This window comes from Mesoplodon densirostris, chromosome 13 (genome assembly GCF_025265405.1).
Source record: "Mesoplodon densirostris isolate mMesDen1 chromosome 13, mMesDen1 primary haplotype, whole genome shotgun sequence".
Classification (NCBI taxonomy): domain Eukaryota; kingdom Metazoa; phylum Chordata; class Mammalia; order Artiodactyla; family Ziphiidae; genus Mesoplodon; species Mesoplodon densirostris.
The window spans coordinates 83387522-83405702 of NC_082673.1; the positions used below are offsets into that span (position 1 = coordinate 83387522).

Here is an 18181-nt window from a genome sequence, read left to right on the forward strand (position 1 = left end):
ATACTTGCATGTATATGTCCATGCATAAGTGTGCGTGTGCGTGTGTGTGTGTGTATTGAAATAGGAGGAACAGGTTATTCAGACAAACTTACTTGTGGAGATCTAACAAGGCAGAAAACAAAACAAATCAACAAAAAAACAAAGCATAAGGAGTCAAGATCGAGAAGAATTACACCCAAACAGGTGAGTCTAGCATCTGGAGCTCTTTCTCCCTAGGGGCATCTGCAAATTCCAAAGGAGGTGACTGAGAGTCTCAGAAGCAGAGCAGAGTGTTCAGGACTCAGGAACCAGGGGAACAAAAGCTGAGGGGAGGCAAAGTGGAGATGTTGGAGGAGAAGAGAGTCCAAAAACAACCACTCATGTAGGGACTTGATCCTTAGTCAGTAATTGACTTCACAAATATCTTTACTGCTGCATTTTAGTATCAAATAAATATCTAAAAATACCTAAATTGTGATTATTGCCTTTTTAAAATAAATTTTATGAAGGAGATACTATTCCATTATAGCAGCTGCAGATCAGTGGTTCCATGAAAGGGTTGGGGGGGCATTGTTATGACTGCCTCCGATTGGTTCTATTATGTAATCCCTCCAACCTACAGCTCTCTCTAGACCCCTGTAAGCCCCACCTGTAAGCCACCTCTGCCCAGAGCTGAGATGCTGAATGTGAGACGCTTAAGAAACATTTGTCAATCAATGCTTTATTTTTCTACCCTTACATATCTGTAACCTGCCATTAAGAAGTCTTCCTAACCCTTCACTACTAAATAATTTATCCATTCAAAATGATTTATGGAGCAAGTTCTATGTGTCAGGTATGGTTTTATGAACTGGCAACGTGCAAAGCAGATAAAGTTCAGCTCTCATTCTAGTGGTGGGAGACAGGCAATAAACAAATAAATGAAGGAATATTTAATACATGGTGGCGGTGTGTGTGATAAATACTAAGAAGAAAAATATAGCAGCATAAGGAGGATAGAAAGCGATACAGTAGGGATGGGGCTGCTCCTTTATAGGGAGTTCAGAGAAGGACTCTCTGATAAGAAAATATTTGAGCAAGACCTGAAAAAAGTGAGGGAGTGAGTCATGGGATATTTGGGAAGAGAAGTTCTGGCAGAGAGAACAGAAAGTGCAAAGGCTCTGAGGCAGGAGAAGCAAGAAGCCCACTCAAAGTCCACCGTGGCTGGAGCAGAGAGAGAGATACAGGAGGATGCAGGCACTTTTAGGAGATGAACCCTGAAAGGTAACAAGCAGCCAGACTGTGAATGGTCTTGCACGTGATAAGAATATTGGCTTTTAAGGCATGGGAGAATCCTGAGTACTGGGAGGCATGACCCACCTTCTGTTTTAAGGGTCGTGCACTGGCTGCTATGAAGAGAACAGACTCTAGGGGGCGCCAGGATGGAGTCAGGGAGAAAAGCTAGGTTTTTAGGAAAATACCGTTGGAAAGAGATTGTGGGCTTGGACCTGGGTGGCAACTGTGCAGCTGGTGAGATCCGGTCAGACCCTGAATATATTTCAAAGGTAGAGACAAGATTCACTGATAAATTTTGTGTAGATGATAAAAGAAGAGAGGAGTTGAGTGTGACCTCTAGAAAATTAATCATTCTGACTGCACAGGCCAATCATCTGGGAGGGTTAAAAAGATGCAGATTCCCCGGGGCCCTATTCAGACCTTCTGAATAAAAATATCCAGGGATGAGGCCGCCTGGGAATCTTTATTTTTAGAAAGCTCCCAGAGTCATGTACTGCAGTGGGTCCATGGGCTGCCATAGGGAATCACACCTTCATGAAAATGGTCTGAAGATCACAGATAACACTACCTTTTGATCTCCTTTTTATGTGTGCATCAGCCTGTACTGTAATGGGGAAGAACAAAGCTGACTCCATATTAGGTCTGTTTCTTTTACTTTAACCTTTGTATTCTGTTGCTTTTGCTTGGAGGTAAGAATGTTGCCTATAGCCTGAAGTGTACAGGACAGCCCATTCTCAAGGTTCTGACCTTTAAGAGTGTAACCCTCTTCCATTCATATAGAGAAGATAAAAAGCTGCAGAACAGAAAATAACGTTTGTTTGGTTGGGGTTTCGCAGGAACATTGTGACCTGACCTACGTGGGCAAAGGATTCCTGCACCAAGAAGTCTGCAACAACCAACCTTGCCCCTCCCTACCTTAAAAATGCTTTGCTGAAACCCTTCAGGGAGTTTGGGGTTTTTCTGGGGTGGAAGCCACCCATCTCCTCACATGGCCCTGCAGTAAACCTTTCTCTGCTCCAAACTGGGACGTTTTAGTATTGTTTAGCCTCTCTGTGCCCCGGCCACAGGAACTTGCGTTCACTAACATTACTAAATTCTGAGCTGGCACAGGGCAGACACCACGTCCATTGTATCTCATCTCTTAGCACAGGGCCTGGCATTGTAATACTCAACAAACACTTGTCAAATCTAATTAACTTGACAGTCACATGAGTGAATTCCAGTGACCCACCTCTTTGGTGTAGTTTTGTGATGACTGGGAAGAGGGAAGTTGTCACTCTGAGTGGGAAGACCTCCACAAAGTCATCCAGGACAGGATGAGTCCCTCCTCACCTTCCCCCATCTCTTCCTCCAAGCCCTGGAGACGGAAGGTTCTCTATGTGGGCCAGGCTGCCCCTTTCTTTCCCGGGACAGTGGCCACAGTGTCGGCACTGCTGTTCAAAGCCAGGGAGTTCAGAGCGGGAAAGGCTCGCACAGTCAGCTCCCCTATTTGACACAGGATTTGCATTTCTGTCATTGCAGCAAGATCCTCTGCTGTTCATTGCCAACTGGCCAGACTGGAGGTGGGAGAGAGGACTGGATCCCTGGGGACCTCCCCTCCCCTCTGCACTCGAAGTATATGCCACAGGGATGTGCACATTTACTCTGCAGCTGGCTTTGTACAGGGAACATCTCCAAAGTCTGCAGTCCAAACTGTTGAAGGCTAGAAGAGCCCTGCTTTATTAAGAGCAGGGAAAGACTCTCCTTCCATTTATTTCTTGGTCTCTGGAAGCATCCACTCAAGTGCTATTGTGTGTATGGAAAGACTAGCTCTGGGAAAGTGGCTATTGGACCTGTCCCTGAAGATAGTTTTATTTTGTAAATTTAGTAAGAAAATAAAGAAAAGATCTGTTGCAATCCAATAACGATCACTTTGCATTTGGGTATTTTCCAGTATTTTAATGGAAACCAGGAATTTGAAAGGTAATACCGTCAAGCTTAATTTATATAAAATGTTGAAAACTATTTTCTTAAGGATTTGCACCCTGATTTGTCTTTAGGACCCATCATAAATTTTGGAGGATGCTCAAACTGAAATTGGGAGACTAAACAGTAGCAATTATAACTTACATTTTAAAGCTCATGTTAAGTGCAGGGCATCTTACTAAGTGATTTCCATAGGTGTTCTCATATAATCTCAATGAGGCAGGAAAAGTTATCAGGTCCATATGAGGAAGCTGAGGTTCAGAGAGGTTAAGTAACCTGTCTAAGGTTAAACAGTCCTCACTGTGGGAGGGCAAGGATTTGAACACAGGAAGTTGACTTTGCAGGATCCAAGAGGAAGCTGGCCAAGACCTGAAGGAGACCTTTGATGCAGAGGAAATGGAACCCAGTCAGGAGACAAGGGTATATTGAGTAAATAAACACAGGACAATGCATTAGGAAGGTTGGATATTTTGCCAGCATATAATGGGTATATGAAATATATGAAAGATGTGGGTAAAGCACTCGTATCTCTAGGTGAATGAATCCAGCTGGAGAGGGTCTGGTGTCATCCTCTAGGAGACAGCTAGCATTTATTGAGCACTTAATATATGCCAGGACTCATTCTAAGGGCCTGGCATGTGTTAATTCATTTAGTCCTCACAATAACCCAATGAAGTAGGTACTACTAAGATGGGCATTGTCTAGAGGAGGGCGCTGAAGCTCAAAGTTTGACCATTTGCTCAAGATAACTAATGGAGCGAGTGGTAGAGCTGGGTTTGAACCCTGGTCATGGGAGCCAGAGCCTGAACTTAGACCTACTGTGCTCTCCAACCTCATCCCCGATGTACCCCGGTGTACCCTGATGTACTAGTGCAATGAAAGTTCACTCAAGCAGTAAATGTGGATTCAGCACATGCATGACAGACTACAGGATGTGGCCACTGGATGGCTCAGTTCTTGAGCCTGGTAAAGGGAAAGGAGCTTTGGGAGGGTTGTGCACCTCTGTCTATAAATAGTAAAGCCAAGACCCTGAGAGTAACTTGCCCAAAGCTAAACAGCCTGGACTGATTGACACCAGGCTCTTTAACACCAAAGCCTGTGCTCTTGGCAAGCTGCCGTGTGTTTTCATAAGGCATTCTTACAATTGCAGAAATGTGCCCATGTGTAGGCCTCTCTGTGTTTGGACTTAGGCCTTAGGGCTGCACATGGAGCAGAGGGAGGGACTGCAGAAGGAGGGGAGCATGAACCCAGGGAAGATTTAGAAAAATTATATAGGGAGGTTGTGATACTCTCCACAACCCCCAGGAGGCGTTCGGGCGCTGGGTGTCCTGACAAAGTGAGTGGGGCAGACACCAACCAAGGGCCTTCACACCTGCTTGGTGCTGGAGCTTCGGTACCAGAGACCTGGGTCTGCATTCCTTGGCTTCTCCACTGACTAGGCATACAACCTTAAGCAAGTCACTTTTTGCCTTCTTGAACCTCAACTTTCCCATCAGAACAATGGGAATAAAGCTTTGCCTCATAGAAGTACATGTATGTATATCTCTATATCTCTATATCTAGATCTCTATATTTATATAATGTATATATACAATATATATATGAATGTGCCTAGCAGATAACAGGTAACCAATAAATGTTGGATATATATTTAAATATGAGGCCATCTTTTTTTCCAATATATATATATATTGGTGTAGTATATATATTTTTTATTTTGGAATAAATGATGCACTACAGATTTTCTTCCTCCAGGTTGAGAAATAACTCAGAGGACCATGAAGTATTAACACCTTTTGTATTTTATGCAAATTTACGAAGAATGGTTATGTTCATAGTTTACTCCATAGAGAAGGTAGTAGGGTGATCCTGGCAGAGGATGCCGGTGGGGAGCCATTAAACCCAATAATGCCATTTATATGCTATGTGAACTTGGCCCAGTTAGTTAATTTTTCTGGCCCTCAAATTTCCTCACCTGTAAAATAGGAATACCTTCCTAAAAAGGCTGTTCGGTAATTGACAAAGGTAATTAGCAAAAGGCCTGTAAGACAATCATGGCTCAATATCTATTGACTACGGTCATGGTTATGACTGTTATTACTGCTTTTGTTGTCTTTTATGTCCTAAGAGTGACTCCGGAGGGTCTGAGCAGTAAGCAACCTGGTGAGGGTGGTGTTTGAGAAAGATGTCTAGTAATATAGCACGAGGAAGATTTATCACCCAGGTTAAACTCACTCTTCAGGGACTCAGGTAAGACTGGGATGGGAGTGATTGGGAGGATCCATAGGCTCAGTAGAAGCAACTGGAGGAATAAAGGTACCGCCAGCGTCCTCTGCCAGGGTCGTGGGCTTTTCCCACAGCTGTCAGCCTGTGACCATGCTTCCTGCTTGCCCTTTATAAATAGTACATACTGAATTAGAAAAAGAAATTATAGATAGTACGTAATGAAGTTTTAAAAAGTAACAGAGCATTAAAGTAGTAAACTTAAGTGCATATCTAAGGAAAAAAAATGATGCAGGCATGCTGAACTCAGAGGGCATATGATAACAAGTAAAACTGAATGATGGAAAACCTACACAAAAAACCCTGGGTTCAATGAATAATATCTTGAGAAATGACAAAGCAATGAGGGGAAAAGGCAGTCTTTTCAGAAGAAAACAAGAAGAGAGAATTTTGAAAAATAGAATGAAAAGGATAAGAGAACAGGAGCATAAGATTTTTAAAAAATGGATTGAAAAAAACTCTGACATTAAGAAGAAAGTAAAAATGTTACAGACTAAAAATAGGAAGGACTGGAGGTGAGGAAAAATAAATGATTAAACCCTTTAAAAATAGGTGAGGTAAAATGATGAAGTTAAATTTTAAAAAAATATGAGAAGTATAACAGGTGGTAGCTCAAAATTTAAAGAAAAACTATGCTAATGCAAAGTGGCTTAAGATATTAACACATTTATAATGTCTCTTCCACTGTATTCAGAGAGCAGGACAAACCAAGTAGCAAATAATTGCTCCAAGACTGTTTTCCAGGCTGGGGTAACTCTACCACTTAGAATCGCCTGCCTCTTTGCAAGGGGATGTGAGGAGAGCTTCTGTTTACACTCCAGTTGTGTACCAGGCTTTGGCCTTTACATATGCTATTTTATGGCAATCCAATAGCAACCCTTCTTGGTCTTATTGGCTCCTTTTCATAGAAAAGAAAAACGAGACTCAGAGAGCCTAAGAAATTACCCAAGGCCACAGAGCTAGCAAGTGGTACGAGGATGACCAACTGTCCTGGTTTGCCTGGAACACAGAACTTTGTTTTAAAGCATGGATGGTCCCAGGAAAACCAGGAGGAGTTTTCCTAGTGTGCTCTTTCCAAAGCTTCCTCGCCATCTGTCTGGCAATCATCTACTCGACTCATGGAGCTCAAGACTCAGCTTGGTCCCCTCCCCATGTAGAAGCAACCCCCCTTTTTTTCCTTCTCTCTTGGACTGTATCTCATATAGTCATCTATCATTGCCCTTATATGTTGGTCATCGATCTCATCCACTGTCAGCTCTACATCCCCAGGGCCTTGCACAGCACCTACACTTATCCTGTTCCTCATTCATCCTTAGAGTCAACAGGTATTTACTGAGTGCCTCCAACAGGTCAGACAGCATGCTAACCTATGTGGAGGTGGACCAAACAAACACAGGTCCTGCGCTCATCAAACGGACAGACCATTAATACTGCAGGCCTTTGGGATATATTTGTTGAATGAATGAGTGAGCTTGCTGATGGAGAGATGATAGGGATGTGAGCTGTTCAGCTTGTTGCCTTCCCTTAGGGGAGGCCTCAGCTAAAGCAGATTCTCAGGACTCTTTGTTTTTGGCTGTGCCGTGCGACTTGTGGGGTCTTAGTTCCCCGACCAGGGACTGAAGCTGCGCCCCAATCAGAACCCATGCCCCCTGCAGTGGAAGTGCAGAGTCCTAACCACTGGACCGCCTAAAGCAGAGTCTCATGGACACCCAAGGGAAGAAGGAAAGTGTATGTCCACGGTTGTACCCCCTTAAGTATTCTAGGAAGGTTCTGTGGTTTAGGGTTTTAGAATTTGGGAGTCAGAATTTAACCCCAGCACTCTACCTATGAAAGCCTCTGAGTTTAGTTTGGTTTTTAATAGAAATGACTATTGATGGTCAGGCACTATACCTGGCTCCAGGGATACAGGACAAGTCTCTTCCTCCTGAAGCTTATATTCTAGTGAACTATTTCTTCACATGCAAAAGAAAGGAAGAAATCCCTATGACCTAGGGTTATTGCAAGAATAAAATAAAACCACACACAAAAGTCACTATCGAAGTTATTATAACTTAGCAGTCAATAGGTGATGATCCTTCATGGGTGGTTATAAGGATTAAAGGAGATAACTGCTACATATAAAGAACTTAGCATTTACCCGATACACAGTAAACGCCCCAAAATGGCAGCCACTACTGAGGTCTTCACATAGGCTGTCTCCAGAATAAGGCAGTGGGCAGAGACTAAGGAAGAGCCTTTGGAATTTCGTTCTCTCTCCGTGTCTTGCTCTTCTAACTACTTCTCCCGTTCGTGCTCCCTGGCTTCTCGTCACGTAGGATACTTTGGGGTTATCTGGATCAACTTTGCTGGTTATTCTCTTTCTGCCCCTAAAGAGCCACCCTTCTGTGCCCCGCTCAGTGCTCTGAAAGCCTGATATCTCTGGAGCTGCATCAGGTCTCCTTGTCCTCAACTTCCATTTGGGTTCTGCCATGGCTAGTTCAAGAAGGAGACAGGAAGATGGAAAGAGAGAGAGATTGGGGCAATCCCTCATCCTGCAGCAGTCTGGGCAATGGCTGTGTTCCTCTATAACATGACAGCTCTTACCAGGTTCTGGTAATACCATCCCTCTCCTTGCTCCATCAGGCCCCTGGGGGTGGAAACAGCTTCCTCTGTGCCTCATCAAGCCTTCTCATTTCCTCGGTCCTGTCCCAAACCTTTGCTTGAGCTCACTTCACTTACCCCTAGGAGAGTTTATCTGTTTCCTGCTGAGACCTGAATGATACATGAACCAAGCCTCTTACATCTCCAGGTCATTGAATAATTGGTTCCCATTTCCTACAATGTCTCCCTGCCCCCTCCCCTCTCCCAACACACACACACACACACACACACACACACACACACACACACACCCCTACCTCCCTGGCATCCTTCAAGATGCAGTGGCAGCATCTTCTCTTTGGGACTCTGCCATGAAAGTCCCCTATCTTTCAGGCAGTCCCTCATTCATGTCGCCTGCCACCAGACTCTGGCTGTATACTGCCTTGCACATCCTGTCAGTTCCCGGGACTTGTCCCTGTGTTCCTTGAAGGCAGTGGCTACTGTCACCCATTGCTGTATCCTGTACCTAACACGTAGCTGTCATTCAGTAAATGTTTGTTGACAGGACACTCTCTTGGAATCCAGCCAGTCAGTCCTCAGAACCTACGCTTTTGAGCACTGACAACACTGCAGTAAAGACAGTGCATCACAGTAGAGTCTAACAGAGGGTAGGGGGTCTGGGAATACTCCCTGGAGGAGGTGACATTTAAGCCAAACTTTGAATAATGACTGGAAGTTAGACAAGGAAAGAATGGGGAAAGGCTTTTGAAGAAGTAGTTATGTGGAAAAGCCTAGTGGTAAGAAAAAGCAGGGAACATTTGGGGAACTGAAAAATGCCCAGAAAAGCTGGAAAGCAGGGTGGTAAAGTTGGAGGGGTGAGACGTGGAAGTAAAAGCAGGGAGAGGACCAAGAGAGTAAGGCATTTACTACATGCTAAATGCGTTCCATACTAGCACCACTATCTCATTAAATCCTCATCCTCATCCTGCAAAGTAGGACTTTCATCATTTTATATGAATAAGAAAACAGAATCTTCGCTCCTCTAACTTGCCCCCAGAATCAATATTTGACAGTGGAACTGGGAGTATGTCTGATGCCAAAATCCATTCCACGTCACTGTGTCCAACCCTTACCTGCAGAATATTTGGCCCTCTTTATTTTAGGACTCACAAAACACTTCCTTAAATATTCCAGCTAGAGATAGCATCATCAAGGAATTCTTATTAACATCAATATTAGTGGATTTTGTTTTAGGAAGAGATGCTTCTTCTAGAGGCTTGACCACATAGGTCAACTCGACTGTTCCTTTGCAAAGAAAACCAAGAGACAGGTCCAGGTTCAGAGTTTTGTCAAATGTGCCCAGAGTATTGGAGGAAGCTTCTCTATTTGACCCTGAGCTCGACAGCGTGACAAATTATAGCACAGTGGAGTTTTCTCATTTGTGCATTTAGTTTATGTGTATTGCAATTACAAGTTGGGGGTGAGAAAGCGGAAGAAAGAGAAAGACGGAGACCGGGAGAGAGGTGGGGGAAGGGAAGAGAAATAAAGAAGGGGTTAGGAAGGGGAGGTAAAGCACTCTAAGTGACATGAAGAACCTAGGGGTAAAACGGGAATAAAGACACAGACCTACTTGAGAATGGACTTGAGGATATGGGGAGGGGGAAGGGTAAGCTGTGACAAAGTGAAAGAGAGGCATGGACATATATACACTACCAAACGTAAGGTAGATAGATAGTGGGAAGCAGCCGCAGAGCACAGGGAGATCAGCTCGGTGCTTTGTGACCGCCTGGAGGGGTGGGATGGGGAGGGTGGGAGGGAGGGAGATGCATGAGGGAAGGGATGTGGGAACAGATGTATATGTATGACTGATTCACTTTGTTATAAAGCAGAAACTAATAAAAAAAAAAGCACTCTAAGTGGTTTGAGCAATGCTGTGGGTTCATGAGCACGTGGAGTGAGAAGTTGAGGATTTCCAGTCCGCTTCAGCCTGTGGCCTCCAGCAGGCTGCCCACCCCCATCGAACTGGATGTGCCACTAGGTTTAAAGTTACATCTTCGTCACACATCATGATGTCTAAACACAAGCCAAATGCTTCATCTGGAGCTCAACCGTTCCTGGGGAAAACTTGGCTGTGTTGGCTTATTGAGATATGATACAACCATTTGCCGACTTCTTTTTTTGGCATTTAAGAGATTTTTTTTTACAACCTGACTTTTGACTAAGTTGTTAGCTTTTAAAACCTAACCTCAGTATAAGTTGTGATGCCAAAGTAGTGTAGGTTTCACCCAAGTAGCATACGTGTTGCATTATGACACGTATAACAGAAAATAAAGAAGTTAACAGAAGAAGCAGACATTGGAAAAGCCACATGCTCGATGGCCACAACCCCTTGCAGTATAGGGAGCACTGGCAGGTGAATAATAAAAGCTTTTTGAATGAAAAAAGGAATTAATGACCCATCTGCTGCTGGCTGTCAGGAAATAATCAGGTGTCCTTTCTGAAAAGGCTTTTGATGCAAAAGGCACAGGCATTTGGCAACACTGTGTTGGAAATGAAGTCTATAAATATTCACAGGCTGGCAAATCAGATATGTTTTGAAGACCAAAGTGGACACTGATTCAATTCTCTTCCCTCTCCATCGAAGGTCTGTCAAGCATTGCATCTAAAGTGCGTTATGGATGTGGCTGGAAGGAGGCAAAGGGCCAGTCGGGGCCTCTGAGACTCATGTCAACTGCTCCCCTGCTGGATGGACCCTCCTGGTCGGGTCACTGGCAGGTCACTGATGAAATTTCCACCTTTGCCACATTCTCCATTCCTGACACCCAGGGCACGAGAAAGCTGAGAGTCTGCTTTAGCTACCTTTAAGAGTGCTTCTTCTTCCAGGGTTAGCTTCAAAATTCTGAAAATGGAGGTCACAGTATGAGCCTGGGGTAGCTTTGCTCTAGCTTTGGAGATAAATGTGGTGGTGGGGGGGGTCTGGCTTGGGGAGAATACTATAGGTGTCTCCAGTAGCGTCGTGTCAGACCTGGGGAAGTCCTCTGTGGCAGAGGGGGTGTGGGAATGGGCACAAGACTGCAGGATCCAGTGGTTGCATCACTTGCCCCACTCCTAGAAGCTGAGGCCAGGATAGAATAAGGGAGCACCCTGGTGTCATTTTGAAATCAATACCTTCTAAAGATGGGACACCACCCTTCGGGATGCAGGGGACACTACAAATCAAAGGTATGATGTTACGCCCTGGTAGGTGGGATGCATGAGTCTGGGAAACAAGGAGGGGAAGCAGGAGTGGCCCTACTTACCCTCACTCCCAGTGACCCACTTGGGGAGCCTGAAACCCTGGATTCTATAGCTTTAGTGTTCCAGCTTTCCACAAGTTGAACACTTCCACCAAGCGACACAGTCCCAGTCCCACTGTACTATAAAAATGTGGCATGTTGGGCTCATGCCAAGGGGTCAGAGACAAGAAGAGTCACCATTCAGGCAGAGGTTATACCCTGGCCTAGGAAAGGCACGGTGATCAGAGGCTCAAATGCCTGAGGGTTTAGAATCTGTATCATGCCATCAGGTAAACCACCAAAACCAGCAGAGATGCTAGCTTGGGGTGAGGGAAATCTAGAACAAAGAGAAGAGGAGGGAGACCATGTATATCAGTTGGGGCCCAAGACCAGCTTCAGCAAAGGGGACTGTAGTTTGTCTCATTTACTGTCCTCTCCTAAACTCCCCCAAAGAAGAGAGGCTCACCAGGGTCATAGAAAAACAACTCTCAGAACTTGGGTGTAGATGTAGATCCTAGTGGCCCAGGGGTGAACTGTGGTGTATCTTGGGATGAGCCATTAGGTCTCCCTTCAGGACTCAGGGATGTATTCTCCTAGGATTACTGCTGGCAGACGGCCCTTGGCTGTTATCATCCTTTGAGGATCAACTCAGCTGAAAGGGACTCCTCACCCATGGTCTTTCTCCAAGACATCAACATGGAGGTATAAATGCTCATAACTCCAGCTCAGAAACATCATCCCAGCTTCAGAACTCCCCATGGGATTACTGAGGTTGCTGTTGAAACTGCATCACAGCTCAGTTTGTCCCTTTGTCTATTTTCACTTCCTCCTCTTCCCTACCAAGGGTGCTGATCCCCAAAGCATCCCCTAAGAAACTTCCGACACACTAACTTCCCTCTCAGGGTCTGCTTCTCAGAGGACCCAAACTGTAATAACCAAGACGCATTCACAACCCTCATTGATGTTGTCAGCCTCCAGTATTTGTTGAATGAATGATTTAATTAATGAATATAATTTGTACCACCCATTAGATGGAGGATGATGATGACAGTCTCTTAGATACTTCACTTCTTTCTTCATTCATTTTATAAATATTTATTGAGCCTCAAAAGAATGACCTAGGCACTGTTTTATTTTATTAAAAATTTTTTTTGGAGTATAGTTGATTTACAATGCTGTGTTAGCCTCAGGTGTACAGCAAACTGAACCACACACACACACACACACACATGCACACACACACACACATCTCCATTATTTTTTCAGATTCTTTTCCCATATAGGCCACCACTGAATATTGAGTAGAGTTCCCTGCGCTATATAGTAGGTCCTTATTAGTTATCCACTCTATATATAGTAGTGTGTATATTCCAGTCTCAAAATCCCAATCTGTCATTTCCCCCCATGTTTCCCCTCTGGTAACCACAAGCTTGATTTCGAGACTTGTGAGTCTGTTTCCTTCCTATAAACAAGTTCATCTGTATTGTTTTTTTAAATTAGATTCCACATATAAGTGACATCACGTGGTATCTGTCCCTCTGACCCACTTCACCTAGCATGAAAATCTCTAGGTCCATCCATGTTGCTATAAATGGCATCATTTCGCTCTTTTCTATAGCTGAGTAACATTCCATCATATATACGTACTACATCTTCTCCATCCATTCCTCCATTGATGGACATCTAGGTTGCCTCCATGTCTGTTTTAGATTCCCATGGCAAATAAGACAACCAAGGTCCCTTCCTTGTGGGACATTCTGTGGGGACCTTAACTTAGATCAAGTAGTTCAGGAAAAACCTCTCTGGGGATGGAATATTTAAATGAAACCTGAAGAATAAGGAAGAGTTGGCCAATAAAAGAGGCAGGCAACAATTACTCCAGGCAGAGGAAAAGCAGGGAGGGTGACCCTACAGTATGTGGGGTAGGGGGAGGGAAAGGGGAGAGGGCTTCTTGTTGAAGCTCTAATCTTGCTTCAGCCTGGCACTCTTGGGTTGAGCCACTTCTAGATCACGGTGAAAACCAGTATAGAGTTCCACAGAAGATGGTTCTTCTATCCAGTACACCTCTGCCCCAAGACTCCCTCTTCCCTACGATTTGCACAGATCAGAACTACCTTTTCCTCGCCAGCTTCCCCCATCATCTCCTCCTTCTTCCCGCTACATAGCAGATGGCGGAGTCAAGGAGGTGGTAGCAGCAGTTCCTAAGGAAGTTTTTGGTGTGAGCATGAAGGATGTGTTGTGTAATGTGCTGGTTACTATGGAAATTTTTATTGGGTAATTGGGTTTGAAGAAACATTTTGATTCATCATTAGTTACTGAGCTAAAAATAGTACCTCACTAAGAGCCTGTTTTGTCTTAAAATGTATCTGCTGTTCTGATAAAGTACAGTATGCACCAAAAATTGGAGTATTTTCTCAAGTCACCTAAACCTTGATCTTGACTCCTCCAAAGGTCAAATTATCGTCTGCTTTACTTTACAAAAAAAGTGTGTTTATTGTTACAAAGGAGTATCACATAGACTTGGAGAGATGAAAAAAATAGTTTATTACGTCCAAGTTGAGGAGTCCAATGAATAGAAAAGGTAACTTTACAGGGAATAACTTTTTAGCTTCTCAACTATACAATTCTTACAGGGTAGGGGGATAGAGCAGTCTCCCAGCATTTCTTTTCTCAGATGAGTACAGAGAATAGAGCAGTTGAAAAATGGCAATCTATTGAAGGACAAACATGAGTCAACCTCTGTAGTAGGGAATAGACATTGGCTAATGTGTTACCAAGGGTTTAGCTTACCCTTACTTTTTCAAGTTTACTTATTTAATGTTTGAATCAAATAAAACGTTCTTCTGACATTTAAGTCCATGGTGGTTATGAGTGAGTGCCAAGTGTTTTGGTCTATAAGGCTGAGTTATATACCTTGTGACACATTACGTAGTCAAAGTACTACGGAAGCCAGGAATATCAAATGCCTTCAGCCCATGGTGATTCATACCTAACACCAACCTGTTCGCAATTATTTCTCATAAATATGCTTATCCTATGTCTGGCTCTTAATTCTGCCACTGAACACAACTAAGCCTATTTTGCCAGCTTTAAAAAGTGGGACAATTAACTTTCTAGGATTGCCTCAAGAGAAAAAGAGCTCATGAATGGACAAGCCCCACCATGGTGTCTGCTACTCTAGCCAAGTAGTGCAAAGATATGCTTCTGGGATTTGAATCCCAGCTCTGCCTTTTACTAACTGTGGGGAGATGGGACTTTTACTTAATCTCTCTAAGCTTCAGGCATCCTCATGTGTTAAATGGGGATAATAACTGTACGTACTTCATAGGTTGTTGTGATTCAGAGAGGTGATTACGTGGATCCCTTGGCACATGATGACCAGTCACTACATGTCAGTTGTTAGTATCAATAGTAATTTCTTTCCTTTTCTCATCTAGACTATGTGCTCTTTTAATCAAGGATTATTGTTGTGCTTAATTCTTTTGGATGCCATAGCTATCAGGACAACATCATTTATTTTGCAAACTGGGATATTTTTGAGAGTGAAAGGGGGTAGCCACAAATCTGGAGTGTCCTGGGCACACTATGACGTATGGTCATCCTATGTGTGGCACAGGCCAATTATATAAATCTTCGAGCTATATTCCTGGGAAATTGCTTAATAAAGAGTAGTGTCTTCAATTCAGTAAGTGTAGGCACAGCTCTAGGATCTGGGGATACGTCAGTCAACAAAATAGACCAAATCCCTTCCTCAACCTATGGGGCACAGACAATAAACAAAGGAATGCAAAATCATAGCATTTCCTATGCATCGGTGAAAAGCGCTATGGAGAAAAATGAAGATTTCTCTGATTAAGTTGTATTGGAGCAGAACACACTACCCCCACCCAAAAGGTAAGCAAACCATGCAGATATCCAAAGGAATAATGTGGAGTATATATTCCATTATCAACAAACATTCATAGCAATTGCCTTGATAAATGCAAAAGGCAAAAAATAGAGGATGACAGACAAGATATAAGCTAATCCATTTTACAGAGACTTTAAAAACTCATTTCATATATGCCTATTGCCTCCTCTATAATTTTGGTTACTTGATCTTTAAATAATTCATAACATATAGCTTTATCCAGCTGTCACCGTTATAAAAATAATAGTTAAATTTATTAAGGATCTCCGAGGTGTGTGGTGCTTTATAAAAAAATATTTTTTCTTTTACCACAATAGGTCAGCATGGGGGTTAAGACACCTACTTTTCGATAAGAGACATGAGGCTCAGAGAGGTGAAAACCCTTGTCCATGTACATGGCAAGGTAGTGGGGACTGGGCCTGAAATGCAGATCCAAGTCTGCAGGTTTCAAGTGTCCAGCCTCTTTCCTGAAGACTTTGTTTTTAATCCTAACACCTAGATTAAGAAGCCTGTGTCCATCTGAGAACAAGAGCAAACAAGAAGACACAGTTAATAATGGAAATCCATTCCTTCCTTCATCGTTCAACAAATATTTCCTGAGGGCCTACTACGTGCCAGGCACAGTTTTAGACTTTGGGGATACATTAGTGAAAGGTGGACATTTAAAAAAAATCTGTATGCCTGCCTTGCTGGCAGAGGTAAATAATACAATTAAGTAAATTATCTGGAGAGGTAGAAAGTATAAAAAATGTGTTTTTAGAATAGAGCATCATAAAAAGGAGAGGAATATGGGGTGAGGGTGGGGATGCCGTGTGGGAGAGAGTTTTACAAATTTAAATGAGGGCATCAGGGTAGATGCTCTCACCAAGAAGGTGGCTTTCCTGCCAAAACTTGAAAGACGAGGGTGAGCGAATCATGGGGATCTCTGGGCAAAGGACATCCCAGGCAGAGGGAAGAGCCAGTGGTAAGGCCAGGAGGGCATACACAAAGAATTTCTAGGAGAGAGTTGAGGCTGGAGCAGAGTGAGCAAGGGGGAGAGTAGTAGGACCCAGGGCAGAAGGTGGAGGGTCAGAGTGGGTGGTGTGGACCACTTGAGGGACACCAGCTTGACCAGCATGAAACGGGGAGTCATGCTAGGTTTGCAGCAGAGGAGGGGCTGCGTTGATGACACATTCGGTCCAGGAGTTATCCTCTGAAAAGCCACTGGTCCATCTGCTGGAACCTACAGAATACAGAATGGCCTCCTGAGCTCTCCTAAAGTTTCTTCAGCTCTGAGTCATTCTCCCAACCCATCCAGGACATTGGAGAAAGGACTCCTCCTTTGATTGGAAGGGACCTTTGGTGTCCTGAGCATCCCCTCACACTTGGAATGTCCGTGACTATAAAGTGCAGTAGAAATCCAAGCTAGATGATTGGAAGAATTCAGACTGGAATTCCTTGCTCCCATTCCAAGTCCTTCTGTAGACAATCGCCTTGGCTTTTTTTTTAAAATAAATTTTTAATTTATTTATTTTTGGCTGTGTTGGGTCTTCATTGCTGTGCATGGGCTTTCTCTAGTTGCAGAGAGAGGGGGCCACTCTTCGTTGTGGTGCGCGGGCTTCTCACTGCAGTGGCTTCTGTTGTTGTGGAGCATGGGCTCTAGGTGCGCAGGCTTCAGTAGTTGTGGCACGTGGGCTCAGTAGTTGTGGCTTTCAAGCTTCAGTAGTTGTGGTTCGCAGGTCTAGAGCGCAGGCTCAGTAGCTGTGGTGCACGGGCTTAGTTGCTCCGTGGCATGGGGGATCCTCCCAGACCAGGGCTTGAACCTGTGTCCCCTGCATTGGTAGGAGGACTCCCAACCACTGCACCACCAGGGAAGTCCCCGCCTTGGCTTTTGAATTGAAGTACAGGACATATGTATGCATAATTGCTCTTTAGGGTCTGGGATGGGAAACCAGGAAGCAGCAGGTGCTAGAAGAGACACACCATCTCCTGGAAATCTCTGGAGGCAGCTGCCGGAGGGCACTGCTCTCACTTTTGACCCCCAGCAATTCTGACCTCACTGTCCACTGGGAGGAGGCATCGGAGCCAGTTAACAATCACAGCCTATTAGCAGTTAATTTCCTCTGTCCATCAGAATTTTAGAAATGGTGACAGAGAAGTACGCCAAGTCAGAGAAAAAAAAATCCCACTAGGAGTTGAACAGCCCAGGATGGTAGCCTGCCCAGTGTCTGGATATTAAGAAACCTTTCAAGTCCAAGTTTCCAAGCCTGATAAGCAGCAGGACTAGTAACTTGCCCTCTATAACCAAGATATTATACCATCTGGTACATTAAATATCAGAAAACTTTAAAATATAAATTGTATGACAAATGCCAAGTACTTTTTTGGTATGAGTGCTCTGAGTGAGTGGATCGTTTGGGGTAGTTAGTTCATGGGAGAGAAGTGGGCTTTGAAATACATGTTCTCCTTCAATATTTAATCAAAATAGTGACTCAACAGAGTTCCAGTACTGAATCCTTTAGCTATTATTATTTTTTAAAGGTCACAGAGAACACTCAAAGGAAGAGAGGCAGTTCTTCTTTTTTTCCCTTTTGGTAAAACACACCATCTTGGAAAGTGATGTTTGTATTAAATATATTCTTTCAGCCTTCCATCAAATGGTTTGGAAATAACAGTTAAAAATATCAGAGGCATACATTTTCATTAACCAGGCTATTCACTAGTGCTTTGGCCTGAACCTTCTGCCAACTGTTTCATTTTGGCCATGTCACTCTACCCAGCTTCTCTGTTCATTCATTCAATAATTACTTACAGAGCATCAGTTATGTGCTAGGCACTGTTCTAGAGACTGGAGATATGATGGTGAATTAAGAATCAAGGTCTCTGCCTTCACTAGGCTTTCACTGCAAACCGCGTAATAACAGGTAACACATTT

At 43.8% G+C, this 18181-nt stretch overlaps 1 protein-coding gene across 1 annotated transcript in view; it reads right to left on the bottom strand.

Moving 5' to 3' along the window:
- Positions 1–18181, bottom strand: part of ADCY8 (adenylate cyclase 8) — a 218853-nt gene that overhangs the window by 178390 nt on the left and 22282 nt on the right. The window lies entirely within an intron of this gene.